A 26,335-nucleotide genomic window follows, 5' to 3' on the forward strand; every position below is an offset into this window, starting at 1 on the left:
ATAACTCTATGCAGTGAGTATTATTATCATCATTTTGTCTGTGGGAAAACTGAGACCCAGAAAGGTTTAATAACTGGACCAAGATGACATAAATAGTAAGCAGAAGTCAGGGGATGAACCCAAGCCTTCTGGTGGAACATTTTCTGTTCTTACCCTCCCTACTAGAGGAAAAAAAAGACCAATTAGGAGACCTGCGGGGGACGACCTGTAGTTTCCTTCGGAGGGTGGATTATATAACATACGTGTGTCAGCTTCCATAAAAATTGAAGTATGGCGGTTGGCAAATTTATCATAATTATCATTGTGCAAGAAAAGAAAACCATGGGTAATGGAATGGGGAGAAAAAGCAGGATTAGAGGAAGAAGCGTGGGGGAAGTGACGAATGGTCGATGGTCACCAAGAAGAGACTGATCAGTGGGGCGCTTTCCTGGTCCCATAGACTCAGAGCTGGGGGGAGTGGGCAGGGAGGACAGCATACACCACGCAGGGCCACAGGGGGGTGGCACTTGGGAACAGACTGAATGCACAGGGGCTGTGAGAGGCAGGCTTTGTTGTGACAGGAGGGTGGAGTGACCCCGGTTCCCATGAAGTGATGAAATTGGTTTGAATAATTCCACGGGCTGATAGGGAACCGAAACCCACTACTCACGCATAAGCAGGCACCGTGCCTGGTCCCGGCGACAGGAGGGTTGTTCGGCTGGAGCGGGTAGGGGACTCAGAGCCCTCAGGCCATTTGAGGGCTCCCACTTTTACCAGGTGTCAAGTCAGCATCTAACACTGAGCGTGAATTTCCGGCCTCAGCCCACAGCCATTCCCCCTTCAGAAGGCTGTGTAACGACAAAGCTGGGATTACAATGGGCAACCTGAAAACACTCCATCAATGTAGAATTGTTCTTAAGAGGAGAGCTGGAAGCTTGCTCACTGCTAATTTGTTTTCTTTCCATAGCCATGCAGAGTTACTCAAATCTGACATTTTAATTTAGCTTTACAGCCCCGTGTTAATTTTTCCAGGTCTACCAGAGTGTGAGCCACACGGCTCACACCTACTTGTTCACAAGTCCTCTGGGAGTCACCCCATCCTACTGCCCTTCTGCCAAGTGGGACCCAAGACTGGGCCCGATCCTCTGAAAGAATTTCACACTTAGATCTTCTTCTTGGAAAAAGTCCTCCCCAAACACTTGGAGGGAAAAGTCACGTTAGAACCAGAGGTAAAAATTAAGGGCCAAATACAATTTCAGATTTTCCTTAAAATATCACTTTTATGTTCAGCTGGCATGACTCTTTCCCTTATTTGAACTCATAAAATAAAAACTAAAGTGTAACTCTGTTCCCCAAATACGAGGGCCCTCGTGGTCCTCTGGGGGGTAATAGCTGCCTGTGGATCACGTGGTCACCTTGAATGGGACGGAAGGTGTGAACTCGGGTGTGGACCACAGTGAATTCGAAATGTAAGCGCCGGTGAAGCGTTTTATTCAGGCTGAAATGGACGTGGTTCAGAGCTTTGCGTGGAATCTTTACTCTTGATTTACAAAGGGAGATTAAAGCAAGAAGCAGTGAAGTAATGGTTTATGGATTCGTAGATGAGGGGATAAAGTGGAATATAAAATGGAAAAAAACTGTAGTCCGAAGTAACAGGCCTAGATTTGAGTCCCAACTCCATCCATCACTCACGGTGAGGATTGAAAGGCAAATCGTTTCTCCTCCTTCTGCCCCACCATCCTTATTTATAAAATGGGTACCTCACCAGCTGCCCAGTAATCTCACTGGATGGGGGGAATCAAAGGATGAATGATTTTAAAAAATTACTGTTTTAGAAACTGTATGCACATCTTTTATTTTTTGTTTTATTATCCTCAGTAGCAGCCGTGGCAGTCTGGGAGATGGGGGTTCCATTCGTGTGGGAGCTAGGGGGGCAGGAGGCATGATGTGTATTTCAGGTTTCTTCTCAACCCAAAGGGCATCAAGCATGGCTGCATCGTGGAGGCTTGTTCCTTTGCTAAGCAAACGTGGAATGAATGCGGTGGGGGAGGCTTGTGGAGAACAGTCAACACGGCCGTGCAGCAGAGGTCTCCCGGGATGTACCAGACCGCGGTTAGGAGACAAAAGGTGTGCTGTCCACATTGCCTGTCCCCGTGAGAGGCGTCCCTGGGCCGGGATGCTCTGGACGTGATGGGAGCAACGTTCCAGAAAGGGAGCCTGCTCTCTGGTTTTCCATCTGGTGGGCAGCCCTAGAGTAACCTCATGATGGGAGGGCAGAGGATGACGTCGGGGGTGGCAGGCTGGCCTCAGAGACAGCGTTCATGGGAGAAGCCTGAGAACACCACACCCAAGGCCCAAGCAGCTGGAGTCTGGAGCCCTGGGGAGACCTTGGGGAGACCTCTTTAGAAAATGACGGAACAGTTCAAGCCTTTGCTTTCCCTTTGCCCATGTGCTAAACCCTGGGGAGGGGGTGTGGGTGGTGGTACTTACATGCACAGAGGGGAGGGCGTGGTGTTTTACATAAATCCACATGCAGTCTTCACAAAACGCTTGGAGGTGGATGTGCATCTTGGAGCCTGGGATGTTTCGTCTGTAAAATGAAGGCCTCGTAAGTGGCAAAGTGTACATTCAGATGCAGAGAAAGCCTGTCCAGATCATTCAATTGTATTCAAGGGGTTGAGTTCCAGAAGCTGAGTATAAGCTGGGGCAGGGCCCTAAGCAATGAAAACAAAGGTGTCAAAGTTCCGATTTGTAGTGTCTGTGCTCACACGTGGTTGCCTGCCGACGGGGTAACCCCGAACGGCCCATGGATGGGATTTACATGGTATGCGGAACGTGGCTCTGCGCCACACCACAGATGAGAGGGGGTGAGAGGATAGGGTTGGGGGGAAGCATTAGGGGCGTGTAGGTTTGGATGAGAAGGGGGAGGGGACAGGTCCTGGGCATGGGGCAGGCAGCATATTGCTATTTTTTCTGGTCCAAAGACTATTTCTCTGGTGGATAATTCAGGTCAGAGTGGTAGCAGGGCTACACCTCTGTTTAATTGGATAGGGACGCCCTAGGAAGGCATGCACATCCCAGTTGGCCACAGTCCCCACCATTCCTTTCGCAGGACACCAGCCTGTCCATCTGTTACCCTCCTGGGCCGTGCTTTCATTTGGCTTGGGACCTGGTCTAGCCATTTGTTTATAGAGCTCTGGAAGAGTCCCTTCTGCAATACATTTTTTCTTTCTATTTTGTTTTGAAGTAGAGTTGAATTACAGTGTTTCAGGTGTACTGCAAAGTGATTCAGTTATATATATATTCTTTTTCAGATTCTTTTCCATTATAGGTTATAACAAGATATTGAATATAGCTCCCTGTGCTAGACAGTAGGTCCTTGTTGTTTATCTGTTTTATATATAGTAGTGTGTATCTGTTAATCCCAAATTCCTAACTTATCCCTCCCCACCTTTCCCCTTTGGGAACCATAAGTTTGTTTTCTGTCTGTGAGGCTGGTTCTGTTTTGTAAGTAAGTTCATTTGCATCTTTTTTTTTTTTAGGTTCTACATATAAGTGATACCATATGATATTTGTCTTTCTCTGCCTGACTTCACTTAGTGTGATAATCTCTAGGTCCATCCATGTTGCTGCAAATGGCGTTATTTCATTCTTTTTTATGGCTGAGGAATATTCCATCGTATATATGTGCGTCACATCTCCTTTATCCATTCATCTGTCTATGGACACTTAGGTTGCTTCCACGTCCTGGCTATTGCAAATAGTGCTGCTATGAACATAGGGGTGCATTTGTCTTTTCAAATTAGATGCAATAACGTTATTTCTGCCTCAGCACCTGGAGTGGTGTTGTTGGCTGGTCCCTGGCAAATATTTTCCCTTTTCCTTTCCTAAAAGGAGCTCAGTTTATTTTATTTATCCCTTCATCTCATAGTCTAAGTGCTACAGGGAAAGGACACCACACTCGAGGGGTGGCCTGATTTTTCTCTCCTTCTCTTTGCCCCGTGATTGGTTGAGGAAGGAGTGATGTAATTCTGGCCAGTGGGATGTGAGGAAGGCTTTTCTAGAGCCTTCTGGAGAAGGAGGTTCCTCATTCTGGGAAAACTACTAGAGGCTACTGAGGTCTCTTCACAGGCATTCTGAGGAAGCATGTAGCTGTGCACAGATGAGGGAAGCAGCATCTTCCTTGTGAACAGGTGAGAGAGAAGAACCTGTGCTTCTGATGACAGCAGGGAGCTGCGATTAGCCAGCTGTCAGATCTACCCCACCTGCAGACATTCAGTTATAGAGCCAAATAACTTCCTTCTCAGGTTCATTCAGATTGGTTCCATTCGGTCCCCTCTGCAGCCAAAAGTATTGTAACATTCATCACCCTTGATATAGATCATTAGTTTTTTGTGCTCCATGCCCTGGATACTCCCAGACATTTTTCCTCTGTGCCATATGCAAGGTAGAAAAACAAAGGAAAGCTTAACGGTTGCTGGTTCGCCTCTAAGAACCTGGCACAGAATTGGATGTGATATAAATGACCAGCCATGGGAAAGCACAAGGTCTCTCCAAGTACTAGATGTCCTTCCTTAGAAGAACAGGAGAAGAAAATTTAAAACCCTCTGAATTTGGAACAAAGGAGATATAATTGTATTTTTCATGATGTTATTGGAAATCCCATAAATACTAGTTTAAAGTATTAACAACCCTGATTTTTACAACACCACCAGTAATATCTCAAGCAACATTAAAACCTCTAAATCAAAACTAGGTTTAATTCTGTAAAATAAGTGTATAGGTGTAAGTGTGTTTGTCTGGGTAGACAGAGTGATAGAGAGAGAGAGAGAGAGAGAGAGAGAGAGAGAGAGAGAGAGAGAGGGAGAGAGAGGGAGAGAGAGAGAGAGCGAGAGAAAGAGAGATTTAGGTGTCAGCTCAAAAAATTAATGCAACTGAAATTAGGGCGTTTGTAAACCATAAAAGTTTTGGAATGTCTAACAATTATTTGAAAAATAGCTAATTACCTCGTTAATTAAAAATAACCCCTTTGCCTACCCATAGCCTTCTTAATCGAATGTACTAATTTATAGGCTAAAAAGCAGATTGAAAGAATTCGAAGCTGCACGTAGCCGTTCTTTCTAGTCCAAAGACTTTCTCCAGTAGATAATTCAGGTCAAAGTGGCAGCAGGAGTATGTCTTTGCAAAGATAAAATTAGATTTTCTTGTTACTGCTCCCCCCAAATGGGGAGATCGTATTGTATTTTTTTTTCCATCACAAGGTCCAGGAGGAGACAGCTGCATTAGTGATCCTGAAAAATGCCGATAAGCAGTTTCATTATTTTAAAAGAAAATGCTTCTGAAACAGCAGGTCAGGATGTTGAAGAGCAGGTGCTGAGCAAGGGGGGCGATGACATGAGCCTGCTCGTGATTCCTTTTACAATTTGTTGCCGACGCAGGTTCTGACTCCCAGCTAAGCTGGGCAGAAGCGGGAGAAGAATCGATCGCGGTGGTAGTTTCAGCCGCGGAGCGTGTGTGTCAGTGACACACACATGCAGATGGACGTGCCTCCTGTGAACACAGAAAGTGGAAAGGGCAGGAGCCTCTCTGGCTTCCGTGAAGCACCATGTCCAAGAAGCGAACACAGCCTGTGGGGTTGGGGTGATGGCTTGTGGCCAGTGGTCCACAGGGAAAGTAAAACCAAACCTGGACCTCCGTGGTCGGTACCTGTGCCCCTCGTGCTGCTCTCTCCTCACTCCTCCTCCAGACTTAGAGCAAATCCCAACTTGAAAAATTTTCCATGGATATTGACCTCTGTCAAAAGCATATCGAAAAGGGGCTTCACACTTGGCTTTCTTTTGTTTTGTTTCTTATTATATACGAACACAAAGAACTGCTAAGTTCAATTCTGGTAGAGTTTATTTCCACTTCCACATCAGAAGCCCTTTACATTTGGAATGACTGTTTCATCTTAAATCCTTCAAGTATGCTTTAATCCAAAAATTTAATCACACTGAGAAAGTTCCCTGTGCAACGTGGCCTTTTATGTTAATCCCTTCTTATGTGTCCGTCATCCAGTGAGCGAAATGAACATGAGATCTGTCGTACGTGGCATCAACGATGTGGGTAATCCAGGATGAGCGATGGCTGAGGCCACTTCTCCATCAGATGCAAAAATGGATTTTGCATGAAAACCAGAGGTGCTCCAGAGCTCCCTGATCATTTTTGCACCTCGGTTTCAGCTGATCCGTGCTTTCTCTTCCCTGGGAGATGGAAACGTGTATTTAGCTTTTAATAGTAAATACAAAGGATTTGGCTTTGTCATATATGAACCCGAAACAAGGCATTGGAAGGGAAGGTGGAAGAGATGGGGTTAGGATTCATTGGGGGTAATGAGATTCTAAAGACAGAGGGAAACTTCAGATCGAGACAGAGGATTTCACCCAGGAAGTACACTTTGCGTTGCACTCATACCTCAGATCCAAGGCACCTGGGAATAGGGTGGCCCTTTAGATCCTTCCAACTGTTTTCACGATCAAGGGGATCATCGAACATCTCGATATTCCACACAATACCGTACTGCTCCATAATATTGATGACAAAACGCTAATTGGATCTGACCAACAGCAAGTACCCGAAATGCCCTAGTAGCTCACACAGGAGCCAGGGGATGAGAGAGAAAAACCCATATCTGGGAGCCTGTCACATCAAGAAGCTTATGGGGTCTGATGACCTGGGGCATGGCAGGAAATCTCCTATAAGGCGAATGAGAAAAGATGGCACCTTGGCGTGCTTACTGCTAAGGAAGAGGCACTGTGCCTGGTGTGCCTCTTCAGGTTCTGGCGGCAGCGTATGCCACTCTGGGAGTATCACCTGCACCCACTCATTGGGTGAGTGCGAAGACCGTCAGTTTCAAAAGAGGCAGAGCAAGCAGGCTCAGCAGAGTCCAGGCTGGAGTTCAAGTTCTCCTGCCACTGGAGCCACTGAACCTAGAAGGTCTGGCGGTGCTAGGAGTATCCACACAGGATAAGGATGCTCGTCGAAGCCTTCCAAGCACAGCAGAGGAGCAGTGACCAAGAACCCTGGGGCTCTAGGGCAAGGCCGTGCCTTGCTTAGCAGAGAGCTACTCTCCACTGGAGAGACAGCTCCCCAAGGGCAACCTTGGTGTGAAGTTGCCTGTTTCCTGCCCTTTGTGTCATGCCTTGGAGTCAACTGATGGATGGGTTCTGTACCTAAGCTAGAGACAAACATGCCCGGGCCGGACACGAGGGGCTCAGCAGCCCTGCAGGAGGCTTGTCCAGACCTCTGTCCAGTGGGAGTGCTGTGTGTTGGACCAGCCAGATACTTCTTAATAGAGAAGATGATTCTGGAAACAAATACAGGTGTATCCCACGAGCTTATGTTGCTGAACTGTATCACCAGGTCTCCTTGAGGCAGGATGCACATCCCAAGTTTCAAAATGACTGTACAGGGACTTCCCTGGTGGTGCAGTGGGTAAGACTGCACACTCCCAATGCAGGGGGCCCGGGTTTGATCCCTGGTCGGGGAATTAGATCCAGCATGCATGCCGCAACTAAAAGATCCTGCATGCCACAACTAAGACCCAGGGCAACCAAAATAAATAAATAAATATTTTAAAAATTCTCATTAAAAAAATGGCTGTACAGCTAAGGAGGAGACAATATCCCATCCTGCATCACATTCCTTTGTGTCTTTGCCATGAAACACCACTCTTGGTGGTCAGCTGGGCACGTCTCCTTACTCACTTAGAGATAAATTGGCCGTGTGACCCTGGACGGGAAGTCTCTGCAGGCATTTTACCAGCCTTGAACTATCTGCAAGATACAAATGCTACTCATTTCCTAGGAAGAAGTCTAATCAGACATTCAATTGAGTCCTTATTTGTGTGGTGTTGGTTTCAATTTGCACAGAGTGGACTGCAAATTACATTTGCACCATGGTCAAAAGGTTGACCTTCTTTGGAAAGTGAAGAAGTAGTATTGGCTGGGACTCTTTCCTTTACAAGTAACTCCAATTTTAATTGCTTTAATTAAGAAAGGCAATTTGTTGGGTGACCTAACTGATGTTTCCAAGGATAGATTCAAGCATGGCTGGATCCAGGAACTCACATAATTATTCCATTCAAGGTGTTTCACTCCCGTCTCCCTTTCCCTTTGAAGACTTTGATTTTTTTAGGCTCTGGTTGTTTCACCTAACAAAATGTGGCAGGCTTATTCTAGCCCTCTCGCTGTTAACACTTCCAGCAGAAGAGGATCTTGTCACTGAAAATGCCAACATTATGTCCCTGAATTGGAAGTGTTGGGTCTTGTGTCATCCGGCCTTGAGAGCTGAGTGTTTGGTTTGCCCGGGCCTGGGTCACATGTCCACCCTTGGAGCAGGTGGAGACAACCCTGCCCAAACAAGGGACAGAGAATGAGGAGACTGCGGTGTCCAGGGGGGTCGACTCTTTGTTTATCAGAAAAAGGGGAAATGGATCCTGAGCTGGCGAAACATCAGTGCCCACTCAAAGCAGCCCCACGTCAGCTGTAGCTTGGGAAGGCCTATCTTTACGTCTAAGTGAATTAAGAACGATCATTGTTCCCTGGGGGGAATGCTCACCTTGGGAGAAAGCACTTTCAAGCAGTAGCTTCTGACTCTGATCAGTTTGCTAATGATAATTATTTTCATTAAAGCAGGTGCTCAAAAGCTTTCCACCTGGCAACGCATTGTTCATGGTTTGAGTTATTGTACGTAGTTGGGAGCGTTTAAAGTTGTATTTCTTGCTGAGTATTTGATCAATAATTTGAAGCAGTCAGGGGCAAGGTCCACCTTGATGGAGTTTTGCTCTATCGCCATCACTCTTTGTTCTTTTATTCTGGGAACGTGCAGCTGCTCAGTGGCTACCTTGGGGAAGCTGCATGGGGCTGGGGTCCCAGAGCAGCCCCTTAATAGCTTGTTCTTAGGGGGTTCCGAATCTCCAAATCTCCATCTACTTATTAGGGAAGTGGAGGTACCCCCTGCCCCCCAGGGATACTGTGAAGCATGAGGGTGGGAAGGCCCTGCGCAGTGTCGAGGGCACGGTGGGAACTCAATTTATTGAACTGGCCTGAATCTGGTGCTTGCGAGCCCAGCGTGGGAGAGCTGGTGGGGCTTGGTACCCTGCCCACTGGCAGATGTTACAACCTGAACAGTGTGAATCGTGGAGTCTGAGGCTCCAGGGAAAGTGTATGTGTACCTGAGTGTAAGACAGTTGTTTTCAGAAGAAGAATTCAGCTGTGCGGTGAGGTTTGATTTTCATCTGAGTCTCTCTGCACTGGGTGCACGCAGCCTCTGCCTCGGTATTTAGCAGGAAGAGGAAGCAACGCCTCCCCAGCCGTGAGCCTTCTTCACGTTGCCGCGGCCTCCATTTCCAAACAGGAAGCAAAGTGAGTGCAGCCGGGAGGAGCTCGGATGCGCCTCCCCTGCAGGATCCAGGGCTGTCTTTCCACTGCAGTCCTCACCTTTCAAGGAACCGGGGGCTCAGATGAGCCTTCTGAGTGTGTGGTCACCAGGGATGGGGACTGAGGGCGTGGTGTATGAGTAGGAACCACGTTGCTTTGTTGTCCGAGGACACCCAGAGCCCTCGGCATGGTGTCGGGCATGGCCAGTGCCCCAGTATTTGCCACTGAAGCTGAGGATACCCACTATACCTGGCGGTGGTGCAGCCACTATGGAAAGCGGTATGGAGGTTCCTTACAGAACTAGAATAGTGTTACCATAGGATCCAGCAATCCCACTCCTGGACATAGATCTGGGCAAAACTATAATTCAAAAAGATATATGCACCCCAATGTTCACAGCAGCACTATTTACAATAGTCAAGACATGGAAGCAACCTAAATGTCCATCGACAGATGAATGGATAGAGGAGATGTGGTCCATATACACAGTGGAGTATTAGCCATAAAAAAGAATGGAATAATGCCATCTGCAGCAACATGGATGGACCTAGAGATTATCAGACTGAGGGAAGTAAGTCAGACAGAGGAAGACAAATATTATATGATATCTCTTATATGTGGAATCTAAAAAATGATACAAATGAATCTATTTACAAAACAGAAACAGACTCACAGACATAGAGAACAAATTTATGATTACCAAAGAGGAAAGTGGGGGAGAGATAAATTAGGGGTATGGGATTAACAGATACAAACTGCTCTACATAAAATAGATAAGCAACAGGATTTACTAAATAGCACACAGAACATATTCAATATTTTGTAATAACCTACCATGGAAAAGAATCTGAAAATATATGTATATAACTGAACCACTTTGCTGTACACCCGAAACTAATACAATATTGTAAGTCAACTATATTTCAATAAAAAAGAAGGGGTGCTATCGTTCCTCAGATTCAGAGATATTAATTTGTCCAAATTCAAGTTTATTCAGTGCCTGAGATCACACTACTCCCATTTCCAGTATTTGGGCCTCAGAGAATCCCCTGATGTGAATACTGGCTCTAAACTCACTTCCTCAAAGATAGGAGAGAAACCCACAGTGTGTGACCCCCTCCTTCTGGCTTGACCCCTCCTGTGGCAGTTGAACCAGGAGAAGGGGGTCTGTCACCAGAGGATGGGGAGCTCTTTTGGCCTAGAGATGCTGAAAACAGGGGGACTCAGGAGGACTGAGCTAGGGTACTTTTTGTTTCAGAGAGTGTAACCTTTTAAAAAATGATATAAAATCTCATAACATAAAATTATCTATTTTAAGCATACAATTCACTGGCATTCAGTACATTCACAATGTTGTGACACCACCCCCCCATCTAGTTCCAAACCATTTCCATCACCCCAAAAGGAAACCCTGTACCCCTGAATCAATGAGTTCCCATTCTCCCTCTCTCCAGACCCTGGAAGACAACAATCTGCTTTTTGTCTCTATGATTTACTGATTTTGGAAACTTCATGTAAGTGGACTTATATAACAAGTGGTGTTTCATGACTGGTTGCCTTTACTTAGCACGGTGTTTTCTGAGGTTCGCTCATGTTATGGTATATATCTGCACTTCCGTCGCTTTTATGGCTGAATTGTATTCCATTGTGTATATACCACATTTTGTTTACCTGTACATCTGTGAATGAATATTTAGGTTGTTTCTAGCTTTTGGCTGTTGTGAACAGTGCTGCTGTGATCATGTGTATACGTGTATTTGAGTCTCTGTCTTCAATATTTTTGGTATATACTTAGGAGTGGAATTGCTGGGGCATATGGTAGTTCTATATTTAACTTTTTGGGGAACGTCCAATCTGTTTTCTACAGCAGCTACACCATGTTCAGTTCCCACCAACTATGTATGAGGGTTCCAGCTTTCCCACATCCTCACCAACACTTGTTGTTTTCCATTTAAACATTATCATTGTAGCCATCCTAGTGGGTATAAAGTGGTATCTCAGTATGATTTTGACCTGCACTTCTCTAATGATGAACGATGTGGAACATCTTTCTATATGCTATCGGCTGTTTGCATATCTTCTGAATGTGAGCTTTTAAAGAAAAAGTATTTTGTTTTCATCTAACCGTTTTGGGAAGCATTCTTAGGACGTAAGAAACTCAACAAAACCTTGATAATGTGCTCTGTCTCCCCTGTGACTGTAAGTAGATGCAGGGTAGTGGTGAGAGTGGTGGTTGTGAAATAGAAGAGCTGAGTCTTAATACTCTCTCTGCTTCATCCTCCTGGACATACTGCTTTGGAAACATTATTCTGTGCTGGGCAGGACATCTCAGCTTTTCCAATACCCAGGCATTGTTTTCTCGACTAGTTGGCTATCTGGTATCTTTCCGATAGGATATACGTAGGACAGAGCTGTGCACAGCTGTGCCGTGTAATGAAGTCTGGGTCCCTGGAGCTGCCCGAGATATTGCTTCAGTAAAGAGAACGTCCGAAGTTGGGCTGCAGCTTTATGCTGTGTCCTCTTTCATCCCCTCATGGGAAACCTCAGTGCTATTTGGCTTTCTCTGAGTCTCGAGCTAGCAATTTTAGACAAACTGCACTTTTTTTTTTTTTTTTTTTGCGGTACGCGGGCCTCTCACTGCTGTGGCCTCTCCCGTTGCGGAGCACAGGCTCCGGACGCGCAGGCTCAGCGGCCATGGCTCACGGGCCCAGCTGCTCTGCGGCACATGGGATCTTCCTGGACCGGGGCACGAACCCGTGTCCCCTGCATCGGCGGGCGGACCCTCAACCACTGTGCCACCAGGGAAGCCCCAAACTGCACATTTTTGGTGGGGCAGGAGATGGTCTATTCTCAGGCTCAAATGGATAATAGATGTAAAATCAAAAGTTAACCACCAACAATATCGCAATTAAAACTTTTTTGAAAAACCAAAAGTTAACTACCACCTTCTTCTCCATTGTCACTTGGAGCATGACACGCCCCTACTTGAAAACCTTCCCTGGCTACCGCTTTCAATGAAACGAAGCCCATTAAGAGTCTTGAAAGGCCTGCGTCAGGTGGCCCCTGCCCTCGTCTTCGGTTTCTGTCCCTCAAGCCCTCAGCCCTGAGGCCCCTGTCACACGGACCCCCTTTCCGGTTGAACCTGCCCAGCTGTTCTGCCGCAGCCCTGAATGTGAAGCTGTCAGGACCACGGTCAGCGCCAAGCCCAGCTCTTCTCAGCCTGGACACCTGCACTCACTCTTCCTGCATCAGGCTCCCTCTCACCCTTCAGGCCTGAGCTCACTGGGGAGGCCTTCCGCACCCACCTTGTAAAAGACAACACACCTCTTCCCTTGGTTCTTGCTAAAGAAAACATTCTGATACTTGTTAAAATGGTGAGGAAGACTTTATTAGAGCTATTGTGATAGGTGTCAACGCAATAGGGGAGAGAATGGGGGCTTGACTCCGAATACAACACTGACTCGTGGGGATTTATGGCCGAGGAGCAGGGTTGGGGGAGCCTGTGGATGGTAAAGGACTAGGAGGCGGCATCAGGGGTGGCGGTGGTGGCTCTTCAAACTGGCCTAGCAGGATTCGGCTGAAGGCGGGCCAGGTGATCCGATATCACCTGGTGATGGTGGGAGTGAGGCATTGGGTCAGATGCCAAGGGCAAGGGATTCTTTCCAAGTGGACTTAACAGGGTTCTTGCTAAAACTGGGCTCTGCTGGCCCAGCAAGGATGGGGGCCAAGGTTAGTCTAGAGGAGGGCTCAGAGGAGCTCGAATAAAGTTTGCATAAGGAGAGAGGCTTTGTCCTTACTCAGAGTTCTGTGACCCTGTTTATTTCTTCTATTGCATGTATCCTGATCTGTAGAGAGAACACTCACTAGGATCGCGTCTCTATTCTTTCCTGTTTTGTCTTCCCCAGTAAAGCAGACACTCCCGAAGGCAGAGGCTTTTCACCCTTTTCAGCCCCGTCCTCGGTATCCAGAGTGGTGCTTGCTATAGCAGGCTTTCAGGAGGTGTGTGATCCAGCCGTGCTTGGGCCTTGGGAAGTTCTCCAGAAGTAACATGCGTGTGGAACGCGAGCCCTTTACTGTAGACAGCATGCATGAGCAGAAAGGACGGCAGGGCTCTGGAGGGTTCTGCAGAAAGCAGACCCACTTGTCAGTCTTGACAGCTCACCTGCCCGATACCTGAAGACAGCATCGTGGTCCACGTTCCAACACCCACAGTTTAGGGAAATCCCTGGCAGGGCAGGGCTTCTGCTGTGACTTATGGATCCCGGGAGTGGCCTAAGCTGTTAGTTTTTCCAGCTCTGACTCTGTCCTGACATTTCCTGTCTCCCTCGTTTTTTCAGTGGCAGCCTTGATACTTCACAGAAATTCAAAGAAACTCACCAGGGGAACTTCGGGGACCCCGGTGTAGTGCAGAGTGGATGTATACAATCGCATTGAAGCCAGTGCGTATGGGCAGCTGTGTTTTATTCACAACACTGGCCATTGTTATGTTTGTATAGCTTGATATGCAAGGCTTCTTATAGGAAGTTAGTTTTCGACTCCAACAAGCTTGGATAATGTATCCACAGTTGTTCTTGGCATCCGGAACTCTGCAGATGCTTCTGGCAGCTCTGTATGGGGACAGACACACGATGCCAGCTGCAGTGCAGAGGCGCTCTGTGCTTTGTTGAGAACAAGGCCAACGATCTCAGCGGCGTTTTTGAGATATTGGCTCCTTCTATGAAGCCCGACAGCAGCCTACAGATTTTGTTTTTTAATTCTTGAATTTTATTTTATTTATTTACAGATTTATTTTTGATGTTAGCATATGGCTGGCAAAAAATTCACAGCCGTCAAAAGGTTTTTGGCAATGTAGATGTATAGAGTGTGTGGCATTTGATTTTAAACTCGTTTACAGAACTTTTATTTTGGTCTTCACGATGCCAAACACCTGTTTCACGCAATACTCACTTTTCAAGTGGCTGTTTTAGTGTCATTCAGAGAACTTGGGTGTGCACATCAACCTTTATTGTAACAAGGGAGAGTTGAGCATTGCAGTTGACCGTGGTCATTGCTGGGCTCATCAAACAATATGCAGACACTTGTGGAGAAGTCTATGAGGGAGGGATTTCTAACACAGCCACTCACTGTGTAAACTAGGGAAGTTAATCAACTTCTGTCTCAGTATTTTATCTGTCAAATGAGCCAGTTTCTGTCTAACTACCTTGCGAGATTTTTATGAAGTCCCTACTCGATAAAATCCAGAGAGACTAGCTGGGTAGCAACAAAAGCAACATCTGAGCTGAGATCTGTCTGGTGCAAGCTCACCCTTGCTCACACCGGCGTGTCGGTGCCCTGCACATAGACGTTGGACTTCATTTAACGAGTAGAATGGAAGACCAGGTGACTTAGCATTTTCCAAGACAGCAGACCCAAGGCAAGTTTTAATCACAGGTGGGCTGCAGAGGTGCTATCCCAGGGCAGAGAGAGATGGAAAACGGTGGTGAGGGGCGGGTGGGGGGAAGAGAAGGTCACATGGGACTGCCCTGCCCCTGCTTCACATGGGGCTGCTAGAAGACACCCTGTCACATCTTGGGGCACCTGGATGGTGCTGGACAGGCCATTCAGAGAATCGTGCTTGGGAACAGTCCATTGGAGGGAAGGGAGAGTAAGTTTTCTGCCGCTGGTCAAAGTTGGCTTCATGGAGGTTTACCTGCCCTTCCCCCTGGGTCGTCATCTGCCCCCCACAGCTGCCACTATGATGTGGCAGTTCACCCCAGAGGCTCTGAGTGTCCTGCTGGAGTCCGGGCAGATGCGCAGGTTCTCGCCGCAGCCCTGGCCCCTCTGAGGAGTGGATTGTACAAGAAGGAGGAAGGAGGTCCAGGCTGTCCAGGCTCTGAGTCATGAGGCCACCGCATCAGCTGAAACAGAGAAGCCACTTGGATCCTGGAGTCGGAGGGGGCTGAGGGAAAAGGCTGACCCTCAAGCCATCTGAGGGACAGGGCTTACATTTCCGAGTGTCAGACACATCATATCCCGAGGTTGCCTGATAGGATCTTGACCAGTGGGTAAAAATCCTGGACTTGTAGCAGCGTGGGGAGGACTAGCTTTCTCAAGTCTTAGGAGCCCAACGCCTGTATTTTAGTAAGCTTAGGTGGAAAAATGTCTTCTGGCACTTTTATTCGATGGGAAAGGGGCCTTAAAAGTCAAATGCAGTCTACATCTGGCCATGAGCATAATCAGCGTTGGTGACTGTTCATATCGTGGATGAGAACTTTGGCCCCAAACATACCCTTTATTGAACAGCTTCCTCCCCTACTTACTGGATTTCCAGAAATACCATCTTGGTCACATTGAGTCACGGCAATGTGTTACCTGGAGCAGCGGTCACTCCAGGAGTCTGCACTCCTTGTTTGTTTTAAAGACACAGCATCTTACCCTTGAAGCACTGTGCAAGATGCTAGATGTGGGAAGAAAAGTACAAGGGAGCTTGGTGTGTGGTCTGTGAAATTTACATCTGGTTAGCAACAGTCCTTAGTAGGCCATCAGGTGAGCTTCAGCCTCCAGAAGTCCTCGCAGGTCAGATTAGGAATGTTTGATGGGAAGAGATGACGGGTAACCACCATTTTACTCTTCTTTGTATGCACTCGACTTTTTTAGGCTCCTCATATAAGAAGGATGAGTCACACGGTATTCATCCTTCTCTGTCTACATCATTTCATTTAGCCTAATGCCCTCCAGCTTCATCCATGTTGTCATAAATGGCAGAACTTCCTTCTTAAAGGCTGAATAATATTCTACTGTACGCATGTACCACATTTTCTTAATCCATTTATCCATCAATGGACACTTAGGTTGTTTCTATGTCTTGACGACTTGTGAATAATGCTGCAACGAACATAGGGGTGCTGATATCTCTTTGAGATTCTGATTTCAACTCTTCTACATAAATACCCAGAAATAGGATTTCTGGAAAATATGGTAGTTTCATTTGTAATTTCTTGAGAACCTCCATACTGTTTCCACAGTGGATGCACCATTTTGCATTCCCACCAACTGTGCACGGGGTAGGTACCATCATTTACCAACTCCCTTTTGTCAACTTCTAGAAGATTCTCATGGGCTTGGGATATTGTGTATATGTTTGTTTCTTTTTTCAGGATCCGAGCTTGGCAGCATTTTTGAGATACCTGTGCCCTTTTTATTTCTCAGTTTTTCCTGGGTCACTAAATTTGTCTTAAGATTGTAAGTGATATGGAAATGCTTTGAGTTTGTCCCATAATTCAGAGTTAGAAATTATTGAATCTTGGATTTTAAATCTTGAGACACCTGTCATTTTATTATTTATTGGTGATTTTCCCCAAGCAAACATCTGCCTCACACTTGCTTTTAATTTCAATGGTCCTGAAAGATTCAGAAATCCCTGAGGGCAGAAAATTTTCATTTGTGATGCCAACATCAACTTAAGACATTTTGTAAATATTAGTGCCTTCAAAATAATGAAGTCTTGAATTTTCTCACTTTCATTAAAACCAACCACTGAAACAGCTTAATGCCTCCCAACTTTGCCCTTGTGTCAGGTTACAGCAGCTCAATAATACTGACTATGTAATTTATTTGTGGGAGGCATGTAAAGAAATTTCTATGTTCCTACTTTCATGTCTTTCATTAATTTGCTAACTTGTTGTCACTTTCTCCTCACTCTTGGAAAAGCTACTCTGAGATGAAGTAACTTACAGAAGATCACACATTATATTAATGCTGGTAAGCTTGTCCTCTGGCAGCTAGGTGGTTCTTGGAGAATTGGAGAATTCTTTTCTTCTTGTAGCTTGGAGAATAGCTAGCCCATCACCAGGTCCACTGGAAAAGTACACCAGGAATATTGTATAACTTACCCAGCTGAAAATATTCAGCTGCTTCCCTGAGGATACAACTCACCCCACAAGACGTAATTCAGACCAACATTTCTAAATACAAGGGGTGCGTGTGAGGCCAATTAGCTCCAGTTTCTGAGCCTTTGTTTATGCTATTCTTCTTGCCTGGGATGCCCCTGCTTCTTTCTTCTTCTTTCTTCTTATTCAAAAAAGTGAGAGAGTGGCATGGACATATATACACTACCAAACGTAAAATAGGTAGCTAGTGGGAAGTAGCCGCATAGCACAGGGAGGTCAGCTCGGTGGTTTGTGACCACCTAGAGGGGTCGGGTAGGGAGGGTGGGAGGGAGGGAGACGCAAGAGGGAAGAGATAAGGGAACATATGTATATGTATAACTGATTCACTTTGTTATAAAGCAAAAACTAACACACCATTGTAAAGCAATTATACGCCAATGAAGATGTTAAAACAAAACAAAACAAAACAAAAAACATTTCCTACTCCTATTGCAAGGGCTGACATAAATTCTGCTTCTGCCATTAAACCCCATCTAGTTATGACACCCATTAATGAGCTTTTTTATTGAGTGTATTTACCACACTTCATGTTTTCCCATCCACTCAAGCCCTGAAGACAGCGTGTCTCACGAGGCAGCATCACCTCGGCAACTGGAGGGAGGAATGGCTTTCAGGTTTCTTGTTGAACTTGGCCATGGAGACACTGAGGAAGTACTCATCTGCGGATATTGTACCTTCCTATGCCAAAATTCAAGTTTGCTTACTTTACATCTTTAACCCGACTCCCTAATCTGCATTTGTGGCATTGTCTCAGGAAGCACATTGGGCAGGAGTTGCCATAGTGCACGTGAAGGGCAGTGCTGCATGTCCCCAAGCCGAGGAGCATTTCTGCCTGTGTGTTGTCACAGATGCCTTTGCCTGCCTCTCTTTTTTCTGGGGTCTTCATTTTAATTTGTTTTTTTAAATTTTTTTATTTTTGCGGTACGCGGGCCTCTCACTGTTGTGGCCTCTCCTGTTGCGGAGCACAGGCTCCGGACGCGCAGGTTCAGCGACCATGGCTCATGGGCCCAGCCGCTCCGCGGCATGTGGGATCTTCCCGGACCAGGGCACAAACCCGTGTCCCCTGCATCGGCAGGCGGACTCTCAACCCCTGCGCCACCAGGGAAGCCCTTAATTTGTTTTTAATTGCCTATTTAACACACCTAGCAATTAAGGTGAAATGGCTCTTTGACAAATGTGAGTACATTTTAATTAGTGCTAATTGCTTTTGTTAATTAAAAGTAATGCTTTATTGGTATTCTTTTTTTTTTTTGAAGTTGCCATGCCATATGTTGTATCTTTACAGGAACTTATCAACATAGACTCTGTCACATTGTATACAGTTATATGTATATATTTTTTCACACACACACACACACACACTGTATTTTATTTTTACAAGAGATAAATAAACTGACGCCAAGCATTGTACATGGATGGCCACAACAAAAGCACCAATGACTGCAATTACCAAACACGAAACACACTCACACTACGTCATAATATTGACATTCAGCCCAGGAATCCTCCACTGTAACAGCTCCTTTACTTTGCAGTGAGAATTGATTTGTCTATTTTTTGCCTCTGAGTCCTTGTGGGATTTTTTTTTTTTAATTCAAACAGAAAGTCACAAAAATTATAATCATCCTCATCAGTTCACTCAGTCCCATGTAATTAATTGTTTTTTTATCTTGATCTTTTGTTAGCACTTTTATGAGTTCATCAGTTTTCCATTAGAGTTCTGAAAATGCTTATTCATTCAGTTCAGCAGTATAGTCAGTTACCAGAAACCTGTACTTGTTAAGAGTCTTTTCCATGAATTCCTTGAAGATGAAACCCTTTTATAGGAACATTTCTGCAAAAGCATCAGAGTACACCCAGAACTGTCTGTAAATGACAAAAGACTTAAAAATGACCACAGTTAAAGATTTGATGAAAGTTCATAATAATGCAATTGACAAGGAAATTTAGTTATTTCTGAGATATACTTTTTTTTTTTTTTTTTTTTTTTTGCTGTACACAGGCCTCTCACTGTTGTGGCCTCTCCCGTTGCGGAGCACAGGCTCCGGACACGCAGGCTCAGCGGCCATGGCTCACGGGCCCAGCCGCCCCGCGGCATGTGGGATCTTCCCGGACCGGGGCACGAACCCGTGTCCCCTGCGTCGGCAGGCAGACTCTCAACCACTGCGCCACCAGGGAAGCCCTGAGATATACATTTTAAAGTAATAACTAGAATTATGACTTATAACATTATACCAGAACATATAAGATTTTTAGAAATTTCATGTAATGTCTGAAACATTTATATTAACATATTTCCATACAAATAACCCAAAGAAAGTTTAGTATTAGTTGTTTTTGTTTGTTGGTTGGTTGGTTTATACTGCAGGTTCTTATTAGTCATCAGTTTTATACACATCAGTGTATACATGTCAATTCCAATCGCCCCATCCAGCATGGTCTTCTCTTATAGATGGATTAATGAGTTCCAATCAATCCTGCTACAAAGGGACTTAGCTTTGTAACCATTCGGACTTTAGGGCATGCAGTCCATGGAGAATGAAGACATATGGCTAGGACTTGAGGCCGAGGTAAGAGGAGAGGCAGCTGACGTGGTCGCTGGCTTGGCCCACTCCCCTGAGTTTGGAAGTGCCCTGAACGTCCTTGGTGAGGGGTGGTCTGGCCCACTGCATCAGTAGGTTTTCAGCAAGGAAGAGGAACGTCCTTAAATTAGGATAATTTCTAGAGGATTTAATAATGGGACTATTTATAAGGGTCTGGGTTGGGTAAAGGGGGGTCACAACGGACAGAGCTGTTACCACCCTTAGGTCAGAGGGACGGGGGTGGGGGAAAGGTTACCAGAACCTGGAACCTGGAATGATAGGTTCATTTAGGGAAGGCTGCTTTTAGAAAATCAATGACCATTGGGTGGGGGGTACGTTCAAATTGAAGCCACTTTGCCGGGATGGGTTCGAGGACTCATAGCCCGTCCTCGCCTGCCTTCTCCCCTCTGAATTCCTGCTAGGGCCCCCCAGTGGCTGAAACACCTGGGGTGATGAGTCAGTGATGAGATTTCTACGAGTCAGACTTCTGGGGCAGAGAGCAGAGGGAGAGTGGATCTGTATAATGAAACACATATACCCAGCACCACTAGAGCAGAAATTCCTCGACCTCTAGACAAACCTGGGCTGCATGGACCAGAGAGCTGAAGGTCCATGTGGGAAAGGACTGGGGGAATCATTCCCGGGTGCACCTGCCACAGCGTTGCAGGGTCCTTTCCCCTGGGGACACAGCCTCCTCTCAGCCAGTGTGCTTCAGGTTTGAGAAGTGGGTCAGTGAGGACACCGGGTGAGGTGTCACAATGTTTTCCTGCGCAGCTGCTCCCAGCCTCCTGCCGACTACACTGATGTCTTGTGGTTGCACAGACTGAAGAATACTTTATGTAGCAGCCAGTTATATTCCTGCTGGGCGTGTCCTCATCTGTCAGCTCTTCCCATAGCTCTCAGGGCCATGCCCTTGTGTACCACCCTGACCTTGATACTTACCTTTCCTGTCCCGCATCCACATTGCTGACAGGGAGCCTGATTCCATTAGGGCATCTGTGACAATCGGCCCGATCAGTAGAGTCAGACTTCACGTACCAGGTGCCCTTGTACCATTTATTATTATTACGTTTTTAACTGTAAATGAAATGTCTTCCAGTCCCTCCCATGCAGCATAGATATCTGGGGTTGGGGGGGTTGCCTACACGGCAGCCGCCCTCGCATGCTCGTGCCTCTGAGTCTCTCCATTCTTTGGGCCACCATCGACCTTGGCAGTTCAGGTCGTTGTCCTTTGCCAGGAGCTTGGAGGAAACAGTGGCCCTCGTGGAGCCCTGCAGTAGCAGCAAGTCAGCGCCAGCTCCTGGGGCCTTGCTGGGACCCTCGGTCCTCGGCCATGGGAAGGGTTCCCATCCTGGTAAACCTGTGTCCCACTCCCTCCACCCAGAACCCTCAGGTCCCACGCGTGTCCTCCCGGCTCCTGTCAGTACGGATGGCCTTGGCTGACTCTAGAGGGACCTCTGGTTCTGGGATGACCCTTCAGAGTCACCCTGGAACGGGGGGGCCAGGTGGGCCTTGATTGACGCTCATCAGTCAGTCTCTGGGTGCAGCCTGGCCCTGCCTCCACCCCAGGATGGGGCAGGGCTTGAAGGTCTCGAAGGGCTTGAAGGCCACCAAAACTCCCTGCGGCCTTGGGAGTGAGAGCTTCAGTCAAGGAGGAGGGAATCGACCGTGCACGCTCCGTACATGGCTCATGTTTATATGATGATTTGGCAAACGTAGGCAAGAAGACACTTTCATCCGTTATGTCGACAGCCAGAGAGAAGCGTATTTCATTTCTATTCCTTTTGTCTGTTATGTCTTGACGTGCATACATTTCTTATAAATGAAACCATTCCACACAAACCTAGCTTGTCCACCAAGCTAGCCATTTTCCCATTTGTCCTCACGTTCACCCCTACTCTTACCTTGTTCTGCTCTGTGTCATGGATACTCCATTTCCCAGGGTGTCTCGGATCCTGGTTGGGCCCCTGGGAGACTGAATGGAAGCATAGGGGTTGGCAGGAGACAAAGTATTCTTCCCCCGCTCTCTTGCTCAAGGGGGTGGCCCCAGCACTCACAGACTGACGATCCCAGCCCCTGGCCTCTGAGAGCAGGGCCGTGCTCCCCGCCTAGCCATGCAGCGGTAACACCTGCCTGCTTTGCTAATCTTCAGGTTGGCTTGCCATTCCCTGCTTAATTACCGATGAGATGGAATTGCTGAAAACCAATATCTTGTATTAAATATCCTTTGCCTAAAATACTTAGAATAGTTTTAATCAATCCGCAATTTTTGGACTTCGAGGCTGTTTCTTGTTTGTTCCTAGCAGCATTGAGCCACGACCCTCTTTGTTACTAAATCTTTGTGCGCACTCATGATTACTTTATAAAGCTAAATTCCCAGAGGCGGAGGACTTACTGGCTCGAAAGATTTAAAGCTCTTGTTCAGCTATCGCTAACTTTCCTTCCAGAAGGTTTTACTAATTGCTAATCTTTTCTTGGTCACTAACTATGACTTAATCCCTCACCTGGGCCCTCCGAGCCCTGGATTTCCAGTTTGCAGCGTGTGGCTGCAGACGGAGCACCATGATGTAAATGATGACCACAGCATTGTGCTATGTAGAACCTGCACAAGTGTCCCCAGCAGTTCTGCCGACCTGAACACATGGAACAGAATGGGAACAGGCTTTGTCTAGAGTGAAAGAGTGGCAGAAAATTAAAGGCGCTGAAAGGGTGGAAACTGTGATACCATGTTGCCTCTCACTGCCCGGGTGTGTATATTTCTTCTGTCAATTCTGATGCCTGGCACCAGTTCCTCCTCCTCCAAGAAGCCTTCCTGGATTTTACCTGGGCACTCACTCAAAAATGATGTCTTGTACCGTGCTCATATTTCACTTGTATATGTCTTTCTATTCCTGTCTTCAGGTAAACTTTCTCATTTGGGGCAAGCCTACTTTCCCTGCTCTCCTGTCCCCTCTCTACCTCCCATAGTGCTTGTAATAATGCTGTAATGAGAGGCAGAGTTGAATAACTTGTTTCTTTTGTTGGAACTCTGGTGATCATTCCTGCCCCACCCCCACCCTGGGGAGTCAGTAACCTACTATTTTTCCAAGGCCTAACACTTTTTTCCTAAGCTGAAGATGCTAATTCCCACCCCCAACTCCTTGGCATTTCCCCTAGGATACTATTCACATCACAGTTGGAAGAGTATTAGGCTTGCTTATTACTCTCAAGGCTGCACCCCTGCTTTGTTTATCTCCTGCGCTGAGGGCAAGTGCCACCTCGTGTATAGAACAGACCCTCAAAGTTGCCAGATTTAGCAAGCGAAGATACAGGACACCTAATTAAATGTGAATTTCAGATAAATAACAAATAGATTTTCAGTGTAAGGATGTCCCATACCATCTTTTTGATATACCTATGCTAAAAATTATTCATTGTTTATCCAGAATTCAAATTTAACTGGGCATCCTATATTTTTTCTGGCAATCCTATGCTCAAGAAATTGTATTGTTTTCATGTAGTATTGATAATGCCAAGGAACTGTGGGCTGTACATATTTGCTTTATGTGAGTTTCTGAAGCACCACTGATATCTTAAAGTAATTTACCTATTTACTGTGGCTCCCCTTCCCCCCAACCCTTTGTCTCTAACCCCCATTTGTCCCTCTCTGTGTTTACTTTAATCCCTTCACTGCCTCTCTGAGGATTCTAAGGAAGTTATCACAGCAACCTAAATCATATACACAGTTAATCTAGAATAAACCTAGCAAAAAGCATAGATGTTCTACCCATTATTATAAGTGGGGCATTGAAATCTCCAATTATTATTGTTGAATTGTTCATTTCTCCTTTCAGTTACGTCAGTTTTTGCTTTATGTATTTTTTCAGCCTTTTCGTTAGGTGCGTATATGTTTACAATGGTTATACATTCCTGATGAATAAGCTCTTTTATTATTATACAACGTCTCTCTTTGATTCTAGTCATTTTTTTTGTTCAAGTCCTTTAGTCTGATATTAATATAGCAACTCCACCTCTTTCAAGGGTGCTGTTTGCATACATTTTTCTATCTTTTAATCTTCAAACTTTTTGCCTGTGCTCTGAATCTAAAGTGTGTTTCCTGTCCACAGCATGTAATTGAGTCTTTTTTTTTTAAAGCTAGTTTGGCAATCTCTGTCTTTTGATTGAATTGTTTACTCCATCCACATCCTGGTCTGCTTCTCCTGGAGTGACACACGTGCTGTATGAGCAGAGCTGGGCTGGGGTGGCAGCCCCTGGTCTGGAGTGACACACCTGCTGTATGAGCAGAGCTGGGCTGGGGTGGCAGCCCCTGGTCTTCTAGGCTTGTACTCCTGCTGTGGAGCCTCTGCTTATGAATCAGCTGGTATGGGGTCAATCGAGGCCTCGGTATTGTCAGCCCATCATACCTGGGGTGGACGTTCTGTACCACAAGGTAGGAGTCTCATCTTTTTAGCCATGCCTGCCTGGAATTCTTTTATTTATTTATTTATTTATTTATTTATTTATTTTTGGCTGCATTGGGTCTTCATTGCTGTGTGCGGGCTTTCTCTAGTTGTGGCGAGCGGAGGCTACTCTTCGTTGCGGTGAGCGGGCTTCTCATTGCGGTGGCTTCTCTTGTTGCGAAGCATGGGCTCTAGGCACGCGGGCTTCAGTAGTTGTGGTGTGCAGGCTCAGTAGTTGTGGCACGTGGGCTCAGTAGTTGCGGCACATGGGCTCAGTAGTTGTGGCACATGGGCTCTAGAGTGCAGGATCAGTAATTGCGGCGCATGGGCTTAGTTGCTCCACAGTGTGTGAGGTCTTCCCAGATCAAGGCTTGAACCTGTGTCGCCTGCATTGGCAGGCAGATTCTTAATCACCGTGTCACCAGGGAAGTCCCTGCCTGGAATTCTGAAGGCCTGAGAAGCACCCGTCACCTACCCTTTCAAAGGGAAAATGTAGCTCCACTGGGAGTGAGGTGGGGAGAGAGTCCCCGTCTTCTTAGCTGCATCTGCTCAGGTCAGAGCACCTGTGGTCGAGTTACCCAGGGCTGGGGGACTGGGGGTGGGAGGGGGCTCAGATTCCATAGACTTTCACTGTTTTTACTGAGATTTAGTAGATTTTCTTAAATGAATGTTTCTCCATTCCTTTGCTAAATGCCCTTAGGACAATTTCCAGAGGCTTTAGATGGTTGTATAAAAAAATAATTTTCACTAGTTAAGTGGTTGTTTTTCTGGGGAAGGTGGGTTGGCTGGACTCCCCAAGCTGCCATTCTAGAATTCCGCCTCTAACTGCGACTCTGAACTACATGAAATAAAACTTTTCTTTTTTTCAATTGCCCGCACCGGCATGTGGGCTGCAAACCACCATTTTTGTCTGATGGAAAAGTTTAGCACAAGTATTCTTATTTGCAGAAAGTGACACTGAGTCCTCTGATATTACTTATTAAATATTTGTTATCCTACATTTTTGATCCAGAGAAGGAAACTCACTGGTATAGCTGCAGTTCACGCTCCATGAATATTTAACCCAACAACCTGTGAATTTTTATTACCCAGTGCCTTTGGACCAGTAGTCTTATTATAGATTTAAATCCTCGACTTGGTCTTAGAGATAAATCTATTATTTTGTATTTGCTCCCTAGGGAGAGATTTAGTCTAGAGTTTTTATGGGGTTTTACGACAAGACGACAGTGCTCTGTAGGTCCTTACAATGTTTAGCCGTGTGCATCCTGTTCAAATACTTTGAGATTTTGATGTTTGCTGGAGAATTTATCTACTCTCCTTTACCCTCACTGCTAATGGTAGACGAAGATGCCAACGAAACCAAAGCAAGCAGCCGAGTTAGCTGTATGCTCTGCTATGTTCCGGAGAACATTTCATCGTTGGTGAAATTCAGTGGGGCAGGGGTGTATTTCTCCCCTTTGCCTTTTTTTTTTATCGGCAGTGCTGCGCAGCTTGTAGGATTTCGGTCGTCCTGGGTCCTCAGCAGTGAAAGCATGGAGTCCTGACCACTGGACTGTTAGGGAATTCCCTCCCCTTTGCCTTTTAAGGATTACTTACAAGGACTTGTTAGTATCCTTCACATATATCTAATGCAGTACGCCGTATGTCCGTATTTCCCATTTAACGCTTGAATCATTGAAATGTATGGAGGATCCATTTACTAAGTAAGTGGGCTGTTAGAACATCATCATGTGGGCCATAGCTTTTAACCAGATATAGTTTTAATTTACCTCTTTAGGCTCATGGAAACTGGCTAGTCACCCCTCCCTTTCCTCTATGGACCAAAAGCTTATTGAAGACTTACTATGGTTAATACTCTAAGTGATATCTCAGGGATACAAAGAAATATTAGCCTGACTCTCTTGCAAGGACCCCTAGTTCTCCCAATCAGGCAAACTCTATGTGTTAAATTATGAAACAGATAGAAGTTTGTTTTGTCTTTTGGATTC

This window comes from Tursiops truncatus, chromosome 9 (genome assembly GCF_011762595.2).
Source record: "Tursiops truncatus isolate mTurTru1 chromosome 9, mTurTru1.mat.Y, whole genome shotgun sequence".
Taxonomy (NCBI): domain Eukaryota; kingdom Metazoa; phylum Chordata; class Mammalia; order Artiodactyla; family Delphinidae; genus Tursiops; species Tursiops truncatus.